This window comes from Nelumbo nucifera, chromosome 6 (assembly GCF_055504915.1).
Source record: "Nelumbo nucifera cultivar China Antique chromosome 6, China Antique-T2T, whole genome shotgun sequence".
NCBI lineage: Eukaryota > Viridiplantae > Streptophyta > Magnoliopsida > Proteales > Nelumbonaceae > Nelumbo > Nelumbo nucifera.
Genome location: NC_142654.1, coordinates 52,278,492 through 52,290,599, shown reverse-complemented (window position 1 = coordinate 52,290,599; position 12,108 = coordinate 52,278,492).

Genomic DNA, 12,108 nt, shown 5'->3' with positions numbered 1-12,108 from the left:
GTTGGTTCGTCCTATAGGGTAGAACTTTCTAAGGAATTCTTGCTGCATTTCTGCCCAAGTTCTAATAGGTCTCCCTATAGTTCCCAACCAATGCTTGGCCTTGTCTTTCAATGAGAAGGGGAAAAGAGTTAATCTAAGGGCATCATATTAAAGTTTTGGATCCTTACAGTGGAACAGATTTCTAGAAACTCATCTATGTGATTGTATGGGTCGTCACTCGGGTTCCTGTAGAAAGAGGGGAGCATCTGGATTGTGCTTGATTTAATCTCATAGTGCAAGGCTTGGGTATCTGGCAACTATATTCAGGATGAAGGGTTATACTGGGTCAGAGTGAAATACTCCTTCATCTTTCTGGGTTGTTCTTCATCGATCTTGACCATTTGGTTGTGTTGTTGGTGATGGAGGTATCTCTCTATCTTAGGTATGGGTTCTACTATTTCTCCCCTCAGAGATCTCCTTCCCAATGTATAACTTAGAAGTCCATTTTTCTTCTTTTTTGAAATTTGAATTTTAAATTTTTTATTTTCTCTTCTTTTATTTGAAATTCGAAATTTAAATTCAAATTTAGATTTTGAAATTTAAATTCCTGAAATTTAAATTCAAATTTGAAATTTTAAAATTTAAAAAAATGTAAGCATTTCACATACAGCTTAAGGGCTGACCTAAGGTTTCCTAAACTCGTGGTCCAACCAATGTGAATCCTCTTAGGTTTAATTGGAATTACACCACTTCCTTTGGTTAGCTAGGTAAGAGGTGGGGATGTGGAAGGCTCCCCTTGCTCTCACAAGAACCTAATTAAGTAACCACAAAACCCGCTTAGGTTAGCCGGTTAACCTCTTTCCTCAAACACTAACCACCGGTTATGGAAAGTAATTATAAGCTTCCCTAAAATTCAGCACACTTTTGAACCAAATGTGTGGGGCCTCCTAAAGGATCTTGCTATCCAAATTTTAAATTAAGGTTTAGGGTGAACCGCACGTGAAAGGGTGGTGGTTTTTGGGCCTAGGGTGATGAAATCCCCACCTTATTTTATTTAAATTGGATTGCCCTTAAATGGATTAACGGAAAAACACAACAAACAAAATAAATGCAACTAATTACAATGCATGAACAGTTATCACTAATATGCAATTCAGGAATAAAATAATAAAACAAATTAATTCAGCAAAGAGAGCAATTAAAAAAACGAAAAACCCTAACACATTAACAACAAACAAGATGATTTCAGCAATTAAATAATCCTATATGATGCATGCTCTAGAACATATCAAACCCTAAATGTTGGAATGCAAATGCAAAAAAAAAATTAAAATATTAATTTTTTTTTAAATTTCAAATTTTGAAACTTAAATTTTAAAATTTAAATTCAAATTCAAATATTGATATTTAAACTCGAATTCAAATTTTTGAATAATTTCCTAATTAACAATTAATTACTCAATTAAATAACTAATTAGATTTAAAGACGAACAAAAAGAAAAAAATTCCTAAAAAAATATAGTTGAATCTATTAAGAAATAAAAATAAAAATAAATAACCAAATATTCAAAAACACTAATCTACCAAGATAAATTCGAAAATAAAAAGAAAAATCATGAATAAGTTGGGACGACCACACCTAAGTCGCTACCCAATATTTTTCTTTTTTTTTCTGTGCGCAATTCGTCAGCGTTTCGACACCCTGCCTTCAGATGCTACATCTTGTGAAAACAAAGAAGAATTATGAGAGTTTTATTTCCGAAGATCAGAAAACTAGTGAAATAAAAAAAAATAATGTAAACGGATCCAAAACAAAGAAAAAAATTTTTTCAATCCGTTGCGTTCCTCACAACGGCACCAAAAACATGGTGCGCCCGGGATGTGTCGTCAAACACCTGGGACACCAGTTTAATAATTTATATTTTTCCAATCCTCAAAACTATATAAAGAACGTAGTTTAGTGGTGAGGAAGTGGCTGAATCCTCAGGGAATCAAGGTTAAAAATTATTATTTTGTTCCGAACAAATAAGAAAAAGAAAACAGACTTGGGATTTGCAAAAAGTAAGAAAATAAAAATTATTAAAGCTGAAATTAAATATTCAAAATTGAAAAAGACAAGAAATTAAATTCAAAAATTAAATAAAATTGAAATTAACAAGAAAATAAACAAAAATATGCTGAAATTCGGATCTAGTGGCGGTAACTTTCTGGGAAGACAAACTACAAGTTGTTCCTCCTTCATTCAGCCCTCGAACCCCTCCAGACACCTTAGCCTTGAACTGGGCGAATTTAGATCTGCAAAAGACAAAGAAAAACAGAAATTAAATTAAACCAAAATCGAAAATTATAGAAATTAAATTGCTAGAAAAACTAAATAACAGAAAGAAAGAAAATAAAACAAAATAAAAATGGTGGATCAACTCCAGTGGCGGTAGTTGCAGGTTGGACGAACTACTTACAGGAACCCCTCCTGACAAGAACTGGGTGTCCTCCTTCCTGTAACCCTTGAACCCCTCAAGAAGCCTTGGCCTTGTGAACTAGGCTCACCAACCCCTTCTCTAGGGCCCTTGGGGTCCGTTTTAAAGAGAATGGTGGACAAAACTGGGATTAGAGAGAAAGAGAGGGGCGGCTAGTGGGTTTATGCAGTAAATGTGCACCTAGGGTTTAGGAGTGGAGGGTTAGGATTAAACTAGAGGGATCCTACAGCTAGAGTGAAAAGGAGAGGGTGCCTATAAGTATAGAGGGCTGAAATTTAAGCTCCTAGGATTGAATGGTGGGGATTAGGAGTTAGGTGGCACCGTAGGGTTAGAATGCTAAAGAGATGGCGCCCTATAATGGAGGGTGGAGATTGCAAGGTGGAGATCTAAGGGTATGAGAGGTTGCTAAGGCTTGGATGGTTGAGATTAGATGTTAGGGAGGAGTGGAAGGTGAAGAATTAGCAGTTAGGGGCAAATAGGGTTTGTTAGAGGTTAAAGGAATGAGTGGGAAGGCGCCCTAGTGTTTGCTAAGGAGAGGAGAGTATGCTAATATAGTAGGAGGGGCGCCTTTCTGCGTTTAGCAGATAGGAGGCGCCCTCCTGTGCTCAGTTTTTCACAGAAACACCCCCTCTCTCAACTAGAATTCTCACCAACTTTCCAAAATATGTAGAAAACTCTGTAAATTTCCCAATTTTTACCTAGAATTTGCATAGGGACACTCAGAGGTCACAACATTGAATTTAACTGGAAAAATGGTACATGTTAGTCAGTCTAAGGTCTAAAATACCCCTAAAATGATGCCCTTAAGGCCTTAAAATATAGAGTTATCAGGCTTCGGCAAGGTTAACAGAAGAGAAACCAATAATATAAGACCTGAGGTCTAAAACTGAACCCAGATTGTTCCTAGCAATACACCCAATTGAACACCAGCCTTCCGAATTACGTGACGCATTAATGGTCCTAGGTCTTGGGCTATACCACCAATAGCCTTCCAATCTTTTGTAATCTCCAAGGGGTCACTAAAATTACTGACCCTTAACTCTTCCCAATAAGTTAGAGCTCTATCCACAATAATCTGGGGCTGAAAAGATTTATTGTTAAAGCATTTATCATTTCTATTCTTCCAAACCGCATCAAGACCGCAAGTTTTTCTGTAAAAAATCGATCAGAGAAACCACTAACTCTTAGATATTTTGGACCACTAGTGGTTGGTCGAGAGATCACCACCACTAGGTATAGGGAGAAAAGATCTTACTAACTGCCATATACTCTCAGTCATAGAGCATTTAAGAAACAAGTGGTCTGAGTTCTCTTCCTCACCACAAAGCCATAGCTGGGATTTAAGTTAATACACTGAGCTCTAAGCTTAAATTTTGTAGGGAGTTTGCCATTAAAGAGAAGGAAGAGGAACACCTTAATTTTTTGAGGGATTTTGTGACTTCAAAAGTTTTTGTGAGAGTCAGAATAATATCCCACATCCCTATTAATAAGGCACTTGATGTAGACGCATATGGAAGGCTTAGGATGGCAACATGTGGCATTGTCCGGCTGGCATCCTGGTCGTCCATTGCTAACACACTCCAGGCAGGTTTAAGTATAAATTAGTGGCGTCACTCCCTAGTTAATCTATCTTGCTTCTACTGCTCTAAGCTTTCCAGCTCTCTAGTGACCTCATCTGAGCTATCTCTCTCAGGCCTCGCCCGCCCCCTTTGTTACGCACTTGCTAACTTGACCATCGGAGTTTCCGCCCTTGGGATAACACCCGGGGCCTCTAACGTGCTTCCTCCTCTAAAGGTTGGACTTAAAGGCCCTTGGCTTCATCAGCCCTCGAATAAGGAAGTGAAATTACATTGTTTCCCTCGACTCATCCTTGGCAACAACAATTGGCACTGTGTATGGGAATGACTACTAAGACTTCACCTAAGTGAACACTTACTCAAAAAACTACTAAGCTTCCAACACTATGGCTGATAACCAAGACAACAATCAGAACGCTCAGAACCTAGTCACCATGGACCAATTCAGGATGGTCCTCAACCGGCTCAACAACATCACTCAGAGACTAGATGAGGTGGGGCACATGGCAAGAGGCCGCCCATAGGGTAGCCACCCCGTTGGGAGCCTAGGGCAACACACTAGACACTCTTCCCAAGCTCCATTGATCCAGCACCGCGTCGGACCTAAAAGAGCCAACCCCCCCTCCCCGCATCTAGTAGCAGCCAATGCGCCAATCAGCCACCGAAGACTTCCTCTCTCCCTAGTCGAGGGGGTGACCTAGTCAAATCCTACGATAACCGCAAGGACCACGACCTTTACTATCAAGTGGAGAGCCCTTGGGACGTTGGCGCGAGTTCTGGCAACTACAGTCCTCCTCCAAGGGCTGGAGGCCGATGTCATGCCTCTCTCTCTCATGTCTCAGACCTCCGTGAACTCCTCAAAGACCAAGGGGTTCAAAGGAACCAGGATGTGCCCATGTTAGAATACTCTGGGAACCAGTTTGACCTGTTCCACATCCAAGAGGTCTAGGATGAGGCCCAAGCCCCCATTGACAAAAGAATTGGCGACTTCCAGGCGTAGATCAACACCATGCAAGACAAACTTTGGCAAGTGAAGGAGGGCCGAGGTGATGCCTCCACCAATCAGAACCCCTCATCCAATAGAATGGACGCCTTCACCAACTCCATCACCTTAGAGGCCCCACATTGGATATGTATGATGGAACCACTGACCCTGACGACCACCTGGAAAGCTTCCGAGCACTCATGCTCCTATACGAATATTCTGACACCTTGACATGCTAAGATTTCTAGGCAACCTTCAAGGGGGCAACATGTCGATGGTTCTCAGGGCTCCCACCTCACTCCATCAGCTCATGGGAGCAATTCGCCAACCTTTTCCTCTCCCACTTCATTAGTAGCCGACGGTGCCAGAAGACCATCGTCTCTCTCATGTCCATCTGACAAAAGCGTGGTGAGAGTCTATGGTCTTACATCGACTGCTTCAAGAAAAAAGAGCTCGAGGTCTGAGACTTCGACCCCTTGGTTTTGATGCATGCAATAATCAACGGCCTCTTGTCCGGGCCCTTCAAGTGATTCGTCGCCATGGCACCACCCAAGACCAAGGCAGAATATTTGAAGAAGGCACTGAAGTATATCGCTGCCGAGGAGGCCTCAGCCGGCGAGCGCCAGGAAGGTAAGGCCAACCCAGCCGAGGGGGTTCAGAAAAGAAGAGGAAGAATGGAGATGGTCATGGCAACAACAACAACAACAACAACAACAAAGATGGCAACAAGAAGCCATCGGCCTTGACCTACAAAAAATACATGGCACTTAACTCCACTCGAATGCAAATCCTCATGCAAGTAGGGAAAGAGGAGTACATGAAATGGCTAGAGAAGATGAAGAGGAACCCCAAGAGGGGTAATCCAAAAATATACTACAAGTACCACCGCGGCACCGACCATGATATCGAGGACTGCTACAACTTGAAAAATGAGATCAAGTCCCTCATCTGTCGCGGTCACTTGATAGAATCTGTGGGAGGTGACGGCGCCTCATCCTCATAGCAGCAACAGCACAACAACAACAACCTGGCCAGTGTCATCGATGTCATAGTGGGGGACATGGCCTCGGGTGGTGCCTCGGCCTCGGCCCAAAAGGCCTACGCCAAGCAACTCAACATCCAAGGGCCGGCTCCCAAGAAGCCAAAGAAATATGAGGTCATCTCCTTCTCAGACAATGACCTGAAGGGGGTCTCAGTGCCCCATGATGATGCATTGGTGGTGACGATGACCATCACCAACTTCATGGTCAAGAGGATTCTCATCGACAGTGGATCATCGGTCGATATCCTCTTCCATGATACTTTTGAAAAGATGATGCTAACCCCAGAGCGGTTGTAGCCGGCCGACATGCCACTTGTTGACTTCTCCGGGAACATTATCAAACTGAAGGGAAGAACCACCCTACCAATCACGGTAGGAGAAGAGCCTCGGCAGGTGACGAGGATGACTAAGCTCCTGGTGGTGAAGATCGGCTCCCCCTACAATGCCATCATCGAGATGCCGACCCTTCACGCACTAAAAGTGGCCATCTCCTCTTACCACCTCGCCATGATGTTTCCAACCTTGCACGGTGTCGGAGTCGTTCGATGGAACCAACAAGCAACCAGACAATGCTATGTGGCGGCACTCAAAGGCAAGAATAAAGAAACCTTACCATTGGAGGGGCTCGACCTCAAGGACAAACCAGCGAGCCGAGGCCAACTAGCCGAGGACCATGTCTCGGTTCTCCTAGATGAGAACAAGCTTGAAAAGGCGGTACGCATCAAGTCCAACCTTTCTCCAAACATCCTTTCTGAACTGGTAAGCTTCCTTAAAACAAATGTCAACATCTTTGCTTGGTCTGCCACTGACATGCCCAGAATTGACCATTCAATCATTACTCATAGGTTGAACGTGGACCCAAGTTGTAGGCTAGTTCGGTAAAAAAAGTGAAACTTTGCACCGGAGCATTGGAAAGCCACCGGAGTGGAGGTTGACAAGCTACTTGATATCGGCTTCATCCGAGAGGTACACTATCCTAACTGTTTGTCCAATGTGGACATGGTTAAGAAGGCTAACGGTAAATTGTAGATCTGTATTGATTTCACAAAGCTAAACCGAGCATGCCCCAAAGAAAGCTTTCCTTGGACAAGGATCAACCACCTCGTCGATGCCACCACAAGGTACGAGCTACTAAGTTTCATGGATGCACCCCAAGGATGAGGAGAAGAGCTCGTTCATCACTAAGCATGGCACCTACTGTTACAAGGTCATGTCCTTTAGCTTGAAGAATGCCATCGCTATCTACCAGTGGCTTGTGAACAAAGTCTTCAAAAGCTAAATGGTAAGAAATGTTGAAGCCTATGTGGATGATATGGTGGTGAAAAGACTGAAGGCCGACCAGCACACCTCGGACCTAGCCGAGACCTTCGCCGCTTTGCACAGGTACAACATGAAGCTTAATCCCAGCAAGTGTTTCTTTGGCATCACCTCGAGCAAATTCTTGGGCTTCATCGTCACACAACGGGATATTGAAGCCAACCCAGAGAAGATTCAGGCCATACTAAACATGGTACCACCCCGGTCTATCAAGGAAACGTAGAGGCTCACCGGCAATGGCTACCCTTAACCGATTCATATTAAAATCGGTCGACTGCTGCCTACCATTCTTCTGAGCCATCAAGAAACTGAAAGACTTCTAGTGGATCAAAGAATGCCAACAAGCCTTTGATGAGCTGGAGTCTTACCTCGCCTCTCCCCCTTTGCTCACTCGGCCGCTTCCAAGAGACACACTGTTCTTGTACCTCTCGGTCAGGGACGAGGCTGTCAGTTCTATTCTGGTGAGAGAAGGAGCGTAGAGACCCATCTACTATGTCAGCAAGGTCCTCTTTGGCGCTGAGACTAGATACCCCAAAGTGGAGAAGTTGGCCTTCACCTTGGTGGTCTCAGCCAGGAAACTCAGACCCTACTTTTAGGCCCACAACATCACAGTCTTAACCAACCAACCCCTCAAATCCATCCTCTCCAAACCTAAGACCTCGGGTCAGCTGACCAAATGGTCTATTGAGTTGTCTAGTTTTGACCTATAATACCAGCCAAGGTCCGCAATCAAAGCGCAAGCCTTGGCTTATTTCTTGGTGAAGTCCACCTTCAACCAAGCTCTCAGCCAGGCTCTTGTAGATGATGATGGACCTTGTCCGACTTGGAAATTGTTCATGGATGGATCTTCTAATGCTAAAAGAAGTGGAGCAGGCCTCATATTCCTTACCCCAAATGACAATGAGGTGGAGTATGCATTGAAATTTGACTTCTTGACCTCCAACAGCGGAGCTGAGTACGAGGCCCTACTTGTCGGATTGCAACTTGCTAAAGACCTCAGCGCCTGACACATTGAAGTCTATAGTGATTCTCAATTGGTGGTAAACCAAGTGAACGGTGAGTATGAGGCCAGAGAACCCAACATGGCCAAGTACTTAGCCAAGGTGCAAGAGCTTTCCCGCCACTTTCAACGCTTTGCCTTGCTGCAAGTTCCACGGGCTGAGAACATGAGGGCTAATGTCCTATCCAAATTGGCAAGCACATTGAGTCCAGCCCTTGGCCACACTATTCGTGTTGAAAAGATAGCACAACCCAGCATTGAAGAAGTTCAGGCACTCCCCATGCAAGCCGACCCCTGTTGGATGGATCCAATCCTCACCTACTTACTACATGATCAACTCTCCTCGGACAGAAACGAAGAAAGACGAGTTCAATGATAGGCAGCCTACTATGCTTTGCTTGAAGGGAAATTGTACAAAAGATCTTTTACCTTACCTACCTTCGATGCCTTCATTGGGAGGAGGGTGAGTACGTGTTCCAAGAGATCCATGAAGGCATCTGCGGCAACCACCTTGGAGTCAGAGCCTTGGCCCAGAAAGCACTAAGGCAAGGGTATTTTTTGTCAACCATACAGAAGGATGTAGCCAAGCTAATGCAAAAGTGTGACAGATTCTAGAGACACTCCAACATCTCCCATCGGCCAGCCACAAACCTCTCAGCCCTCATCAGTCCATGGCCCTTCGCCAAATGGGGAATGGATCTGCTCGGCCCCTTCCCTCAAGCCACTGGGAATAGAAAATACCTCGCCGTTGCAATTTATTACTTCACTAAGTGGGTCAAAGCCAATTCATTGGCCACCATCATGACCAAGATGATTCAGAATTTCTTTTGGAAGAACATCATTTGCTGCTTTGGCATCTCCCACATGCTCGCCACTGACAACGACAAGCTATTTGATGATGTCAGGTTCAGAGAATGGTGTGCCAACCTTGGAATCAAGCAGCAATACACCTCAGTGGGCTACCCCCAAACTAACAGCCTGCCGAGGTTACCAACAAAACAATATTGGATGGGCTGAAGACAAGACTTGATAGAGCCAAAGGCCTCTGGGCCGACGAGCTATACAATGGTCATGTGGGTCTATCAGATGACACCTCGGGCCGCCACGAGTGTGAGACCCCATTCAACTTAACTTATGGCACTGAGGCTGTCATCCTAGTAGAGATCGGCCAGCTGACACTTTGAACCGAGGTGCACAATGAAGCCGAGAATAATGAAGAATTGATAAACAACTTGGATCTATTGAAAGGCATCCAAGAGTAGGCTCAACCCAGGGTTGCGGCCTATCAGCATAGGGTAGCCCTCTACTACAACTCTCGGGTGAAAGAGCAACATTACAAGGAAGGTGAACTCATCTTCAAAAAAGTCATGGTGCTCGAGCCTTGTGTTGGCAAGCTTGGCCCCAACTGTGAAGATCCCTATAGAATCATGCAAGTTGTCGGCCCCAGCACCTTTTGGCTAGAATATTTGAATGGAAAACCAGTTCCTCATACTTGGAACTCTGAGAATCTCCGAATGTACTACCAATGAGTTGTGAATTTTAAAGGCTTATTAATGAAAAGTGCAAAGGCCATGCCCCCCTTGGCTTCAACTTTAGTGTGTACGTTCTAACCACGCTCAACTATCAAGACCCCTCCATCGTGCGACCAATCGAAGCACACAACCTTCACCAAGGTTATATGCTTGGATTGGATGATGACCAAGGCACATGGCTCTTAGTGTGCCATACACCTACTTTCCCTTCTACCTAAGGCAAGAAACTACAGGGACCTCAGCTATGGCATCGGCCAAAGACTTCGGCCCACCATGAACAAACACACTAAAATGAACTAAGTACATCGCTAAAACATGAAGAATTCAATGACCTCGTCCAGGCACATCCCCGCGGCCTTGAACCCTCGGCAGCACAGCTCGGCCTCGACCTAGCTACCTTCACGGGGATAGAGAACAGGTTGAGAGGGCTAAGGCATTCGCCTCCCTTTCCTTCCTGCTAGTGAAGGGGCCTCGAGCCCTCGGCGACGTAGCTCGGCCTCGGCCTAGGAAATTTGATGGGCTGGGGAACAAACTAGGAGAGCTAAGGCATTTGCCACCCTTTCTTTCCCACTAAGGAAAGGGGTCTCGAGCCCTCGACGGCATAGCTCGGCCTCGTCTGGACTCCCTTAACTTGATTTCCTAAGCGAACATCTAAGTAACAAGCCACTATCTTTTTCGCTACTTATGACCTCTCGGATTGGGGCATCAGCCCCTAGCAATAAAAAAACAAAACAAAACAGCATAAATAAAGCACAAGTTACGCAGAAAGTGTATTTCATTGATGTCATTTGAATAACTTTACAAAAAGTGGCCTCAAATGGGGGAGGCCGAACCCCTTACAAAAATTTTGAAGAAAGAGAAGAAAGAGCAACTCAAGGCGACCCTTCAAACTTAGGCATTCCCTTTGGTCGTTTCAACTAGCGGGGGCTGCTCTTTAACAGACTGACCCTCAAGCAAGCTGCACCTCGTCAGTTGGCACAGGCCCCACAGTCTCTGGCTTAGGCAGGAGCCCCAGTTGGCTGATGTCAAACTCAGGCATCAGGGCACGTACTTGGGCCTTGGTGTCTTCAATGCCCTCCAGATATGTAGAAGCCCAATAGGCAGTCAGTGCCTTCTGGTAGTCCGCAGTCTCCTTCCAGGCCTCTACGTCCTCCTCTACCCGCTTCTCGACAGCTTCACACTGCCTCTCGGTCGAGAGTCTCTTCTCCTCGGATGCCTTCAACATCTCCTCAACAAACTCCAGTTCATCCTTCAAAGTCCTCACCAGATCCTTATCAGTCGTGATCTCGACCTCTAGGACCTTTTGTATGTCGCGTTCCTCCTGCATGGCTGAGATGATCGCCTCTCGGCCACTCTCTGGTTCGGAAACCCAGACCTCAAGTTGCTCCCTCTTCTCCTCGGAGGTCTTCAACTAAGATAGAAGGACCTCCACTTTGTCGCATAGGCTAACGGCATAACAAGACACCTACAACAGAAACATGGCTGTCAGCGAAAGGAAAGCAAGAACAAGGAAATTTTCTAAGTGACAGAGCAAGTACTACTTACCTCGGCCATGCGATCCATAAGGGTGTCTTGGACACCCTACACACCCTTCTAGGTCATGGCGTGCCTATCAACCGGTGGCACCATTCCACTAAGTAGGGCCAGACCGACCCATGGGGTGCTCAAGAAGTCCGCATCCTTGATGTTCCACTAGGGGTGGAAGGTGCATGCGTCATAAGCGGCATATCGTCCCTTAGCTTGGACGAGTCACGGGGCCCTGAGTGGCGGGACCCCCCAATAGCCCCCTCAACATGCTTGCATCACCGCCCTCGACAAGGTGGTCCTTCGTCACCAGCCTCTTGCCCCTCGGAGGCTGAAGGGCCTCAGCTGGTCTCTTGGTGGTTGGCTCCTTTCGTCATTCCGCTTCGGCTGGTCTCCTCCCCTTCTTAGCCTTAGCACAAGTTGGCACCTACGGTCGAGGAGTCTTCTCGGCTAGCACCCCTCCTCTCAGCGCCTATTTCTTCGACAGGCCCTCACCCGAGGTCTTCTTCAGTGACTTAGCCGCCTCCAGCAACAACTCCTTGGCGTTCGGTCGCATCTCTATGAAAACATCAATATAAGAATTGAAGATCTAAAAGCCAATGCGTTAAGGCGACAACAGGAGCTCCCCTACCGAGTCAGGCGGGGCTGAGGCCAGCCCACACCAAGGCTTCCTCC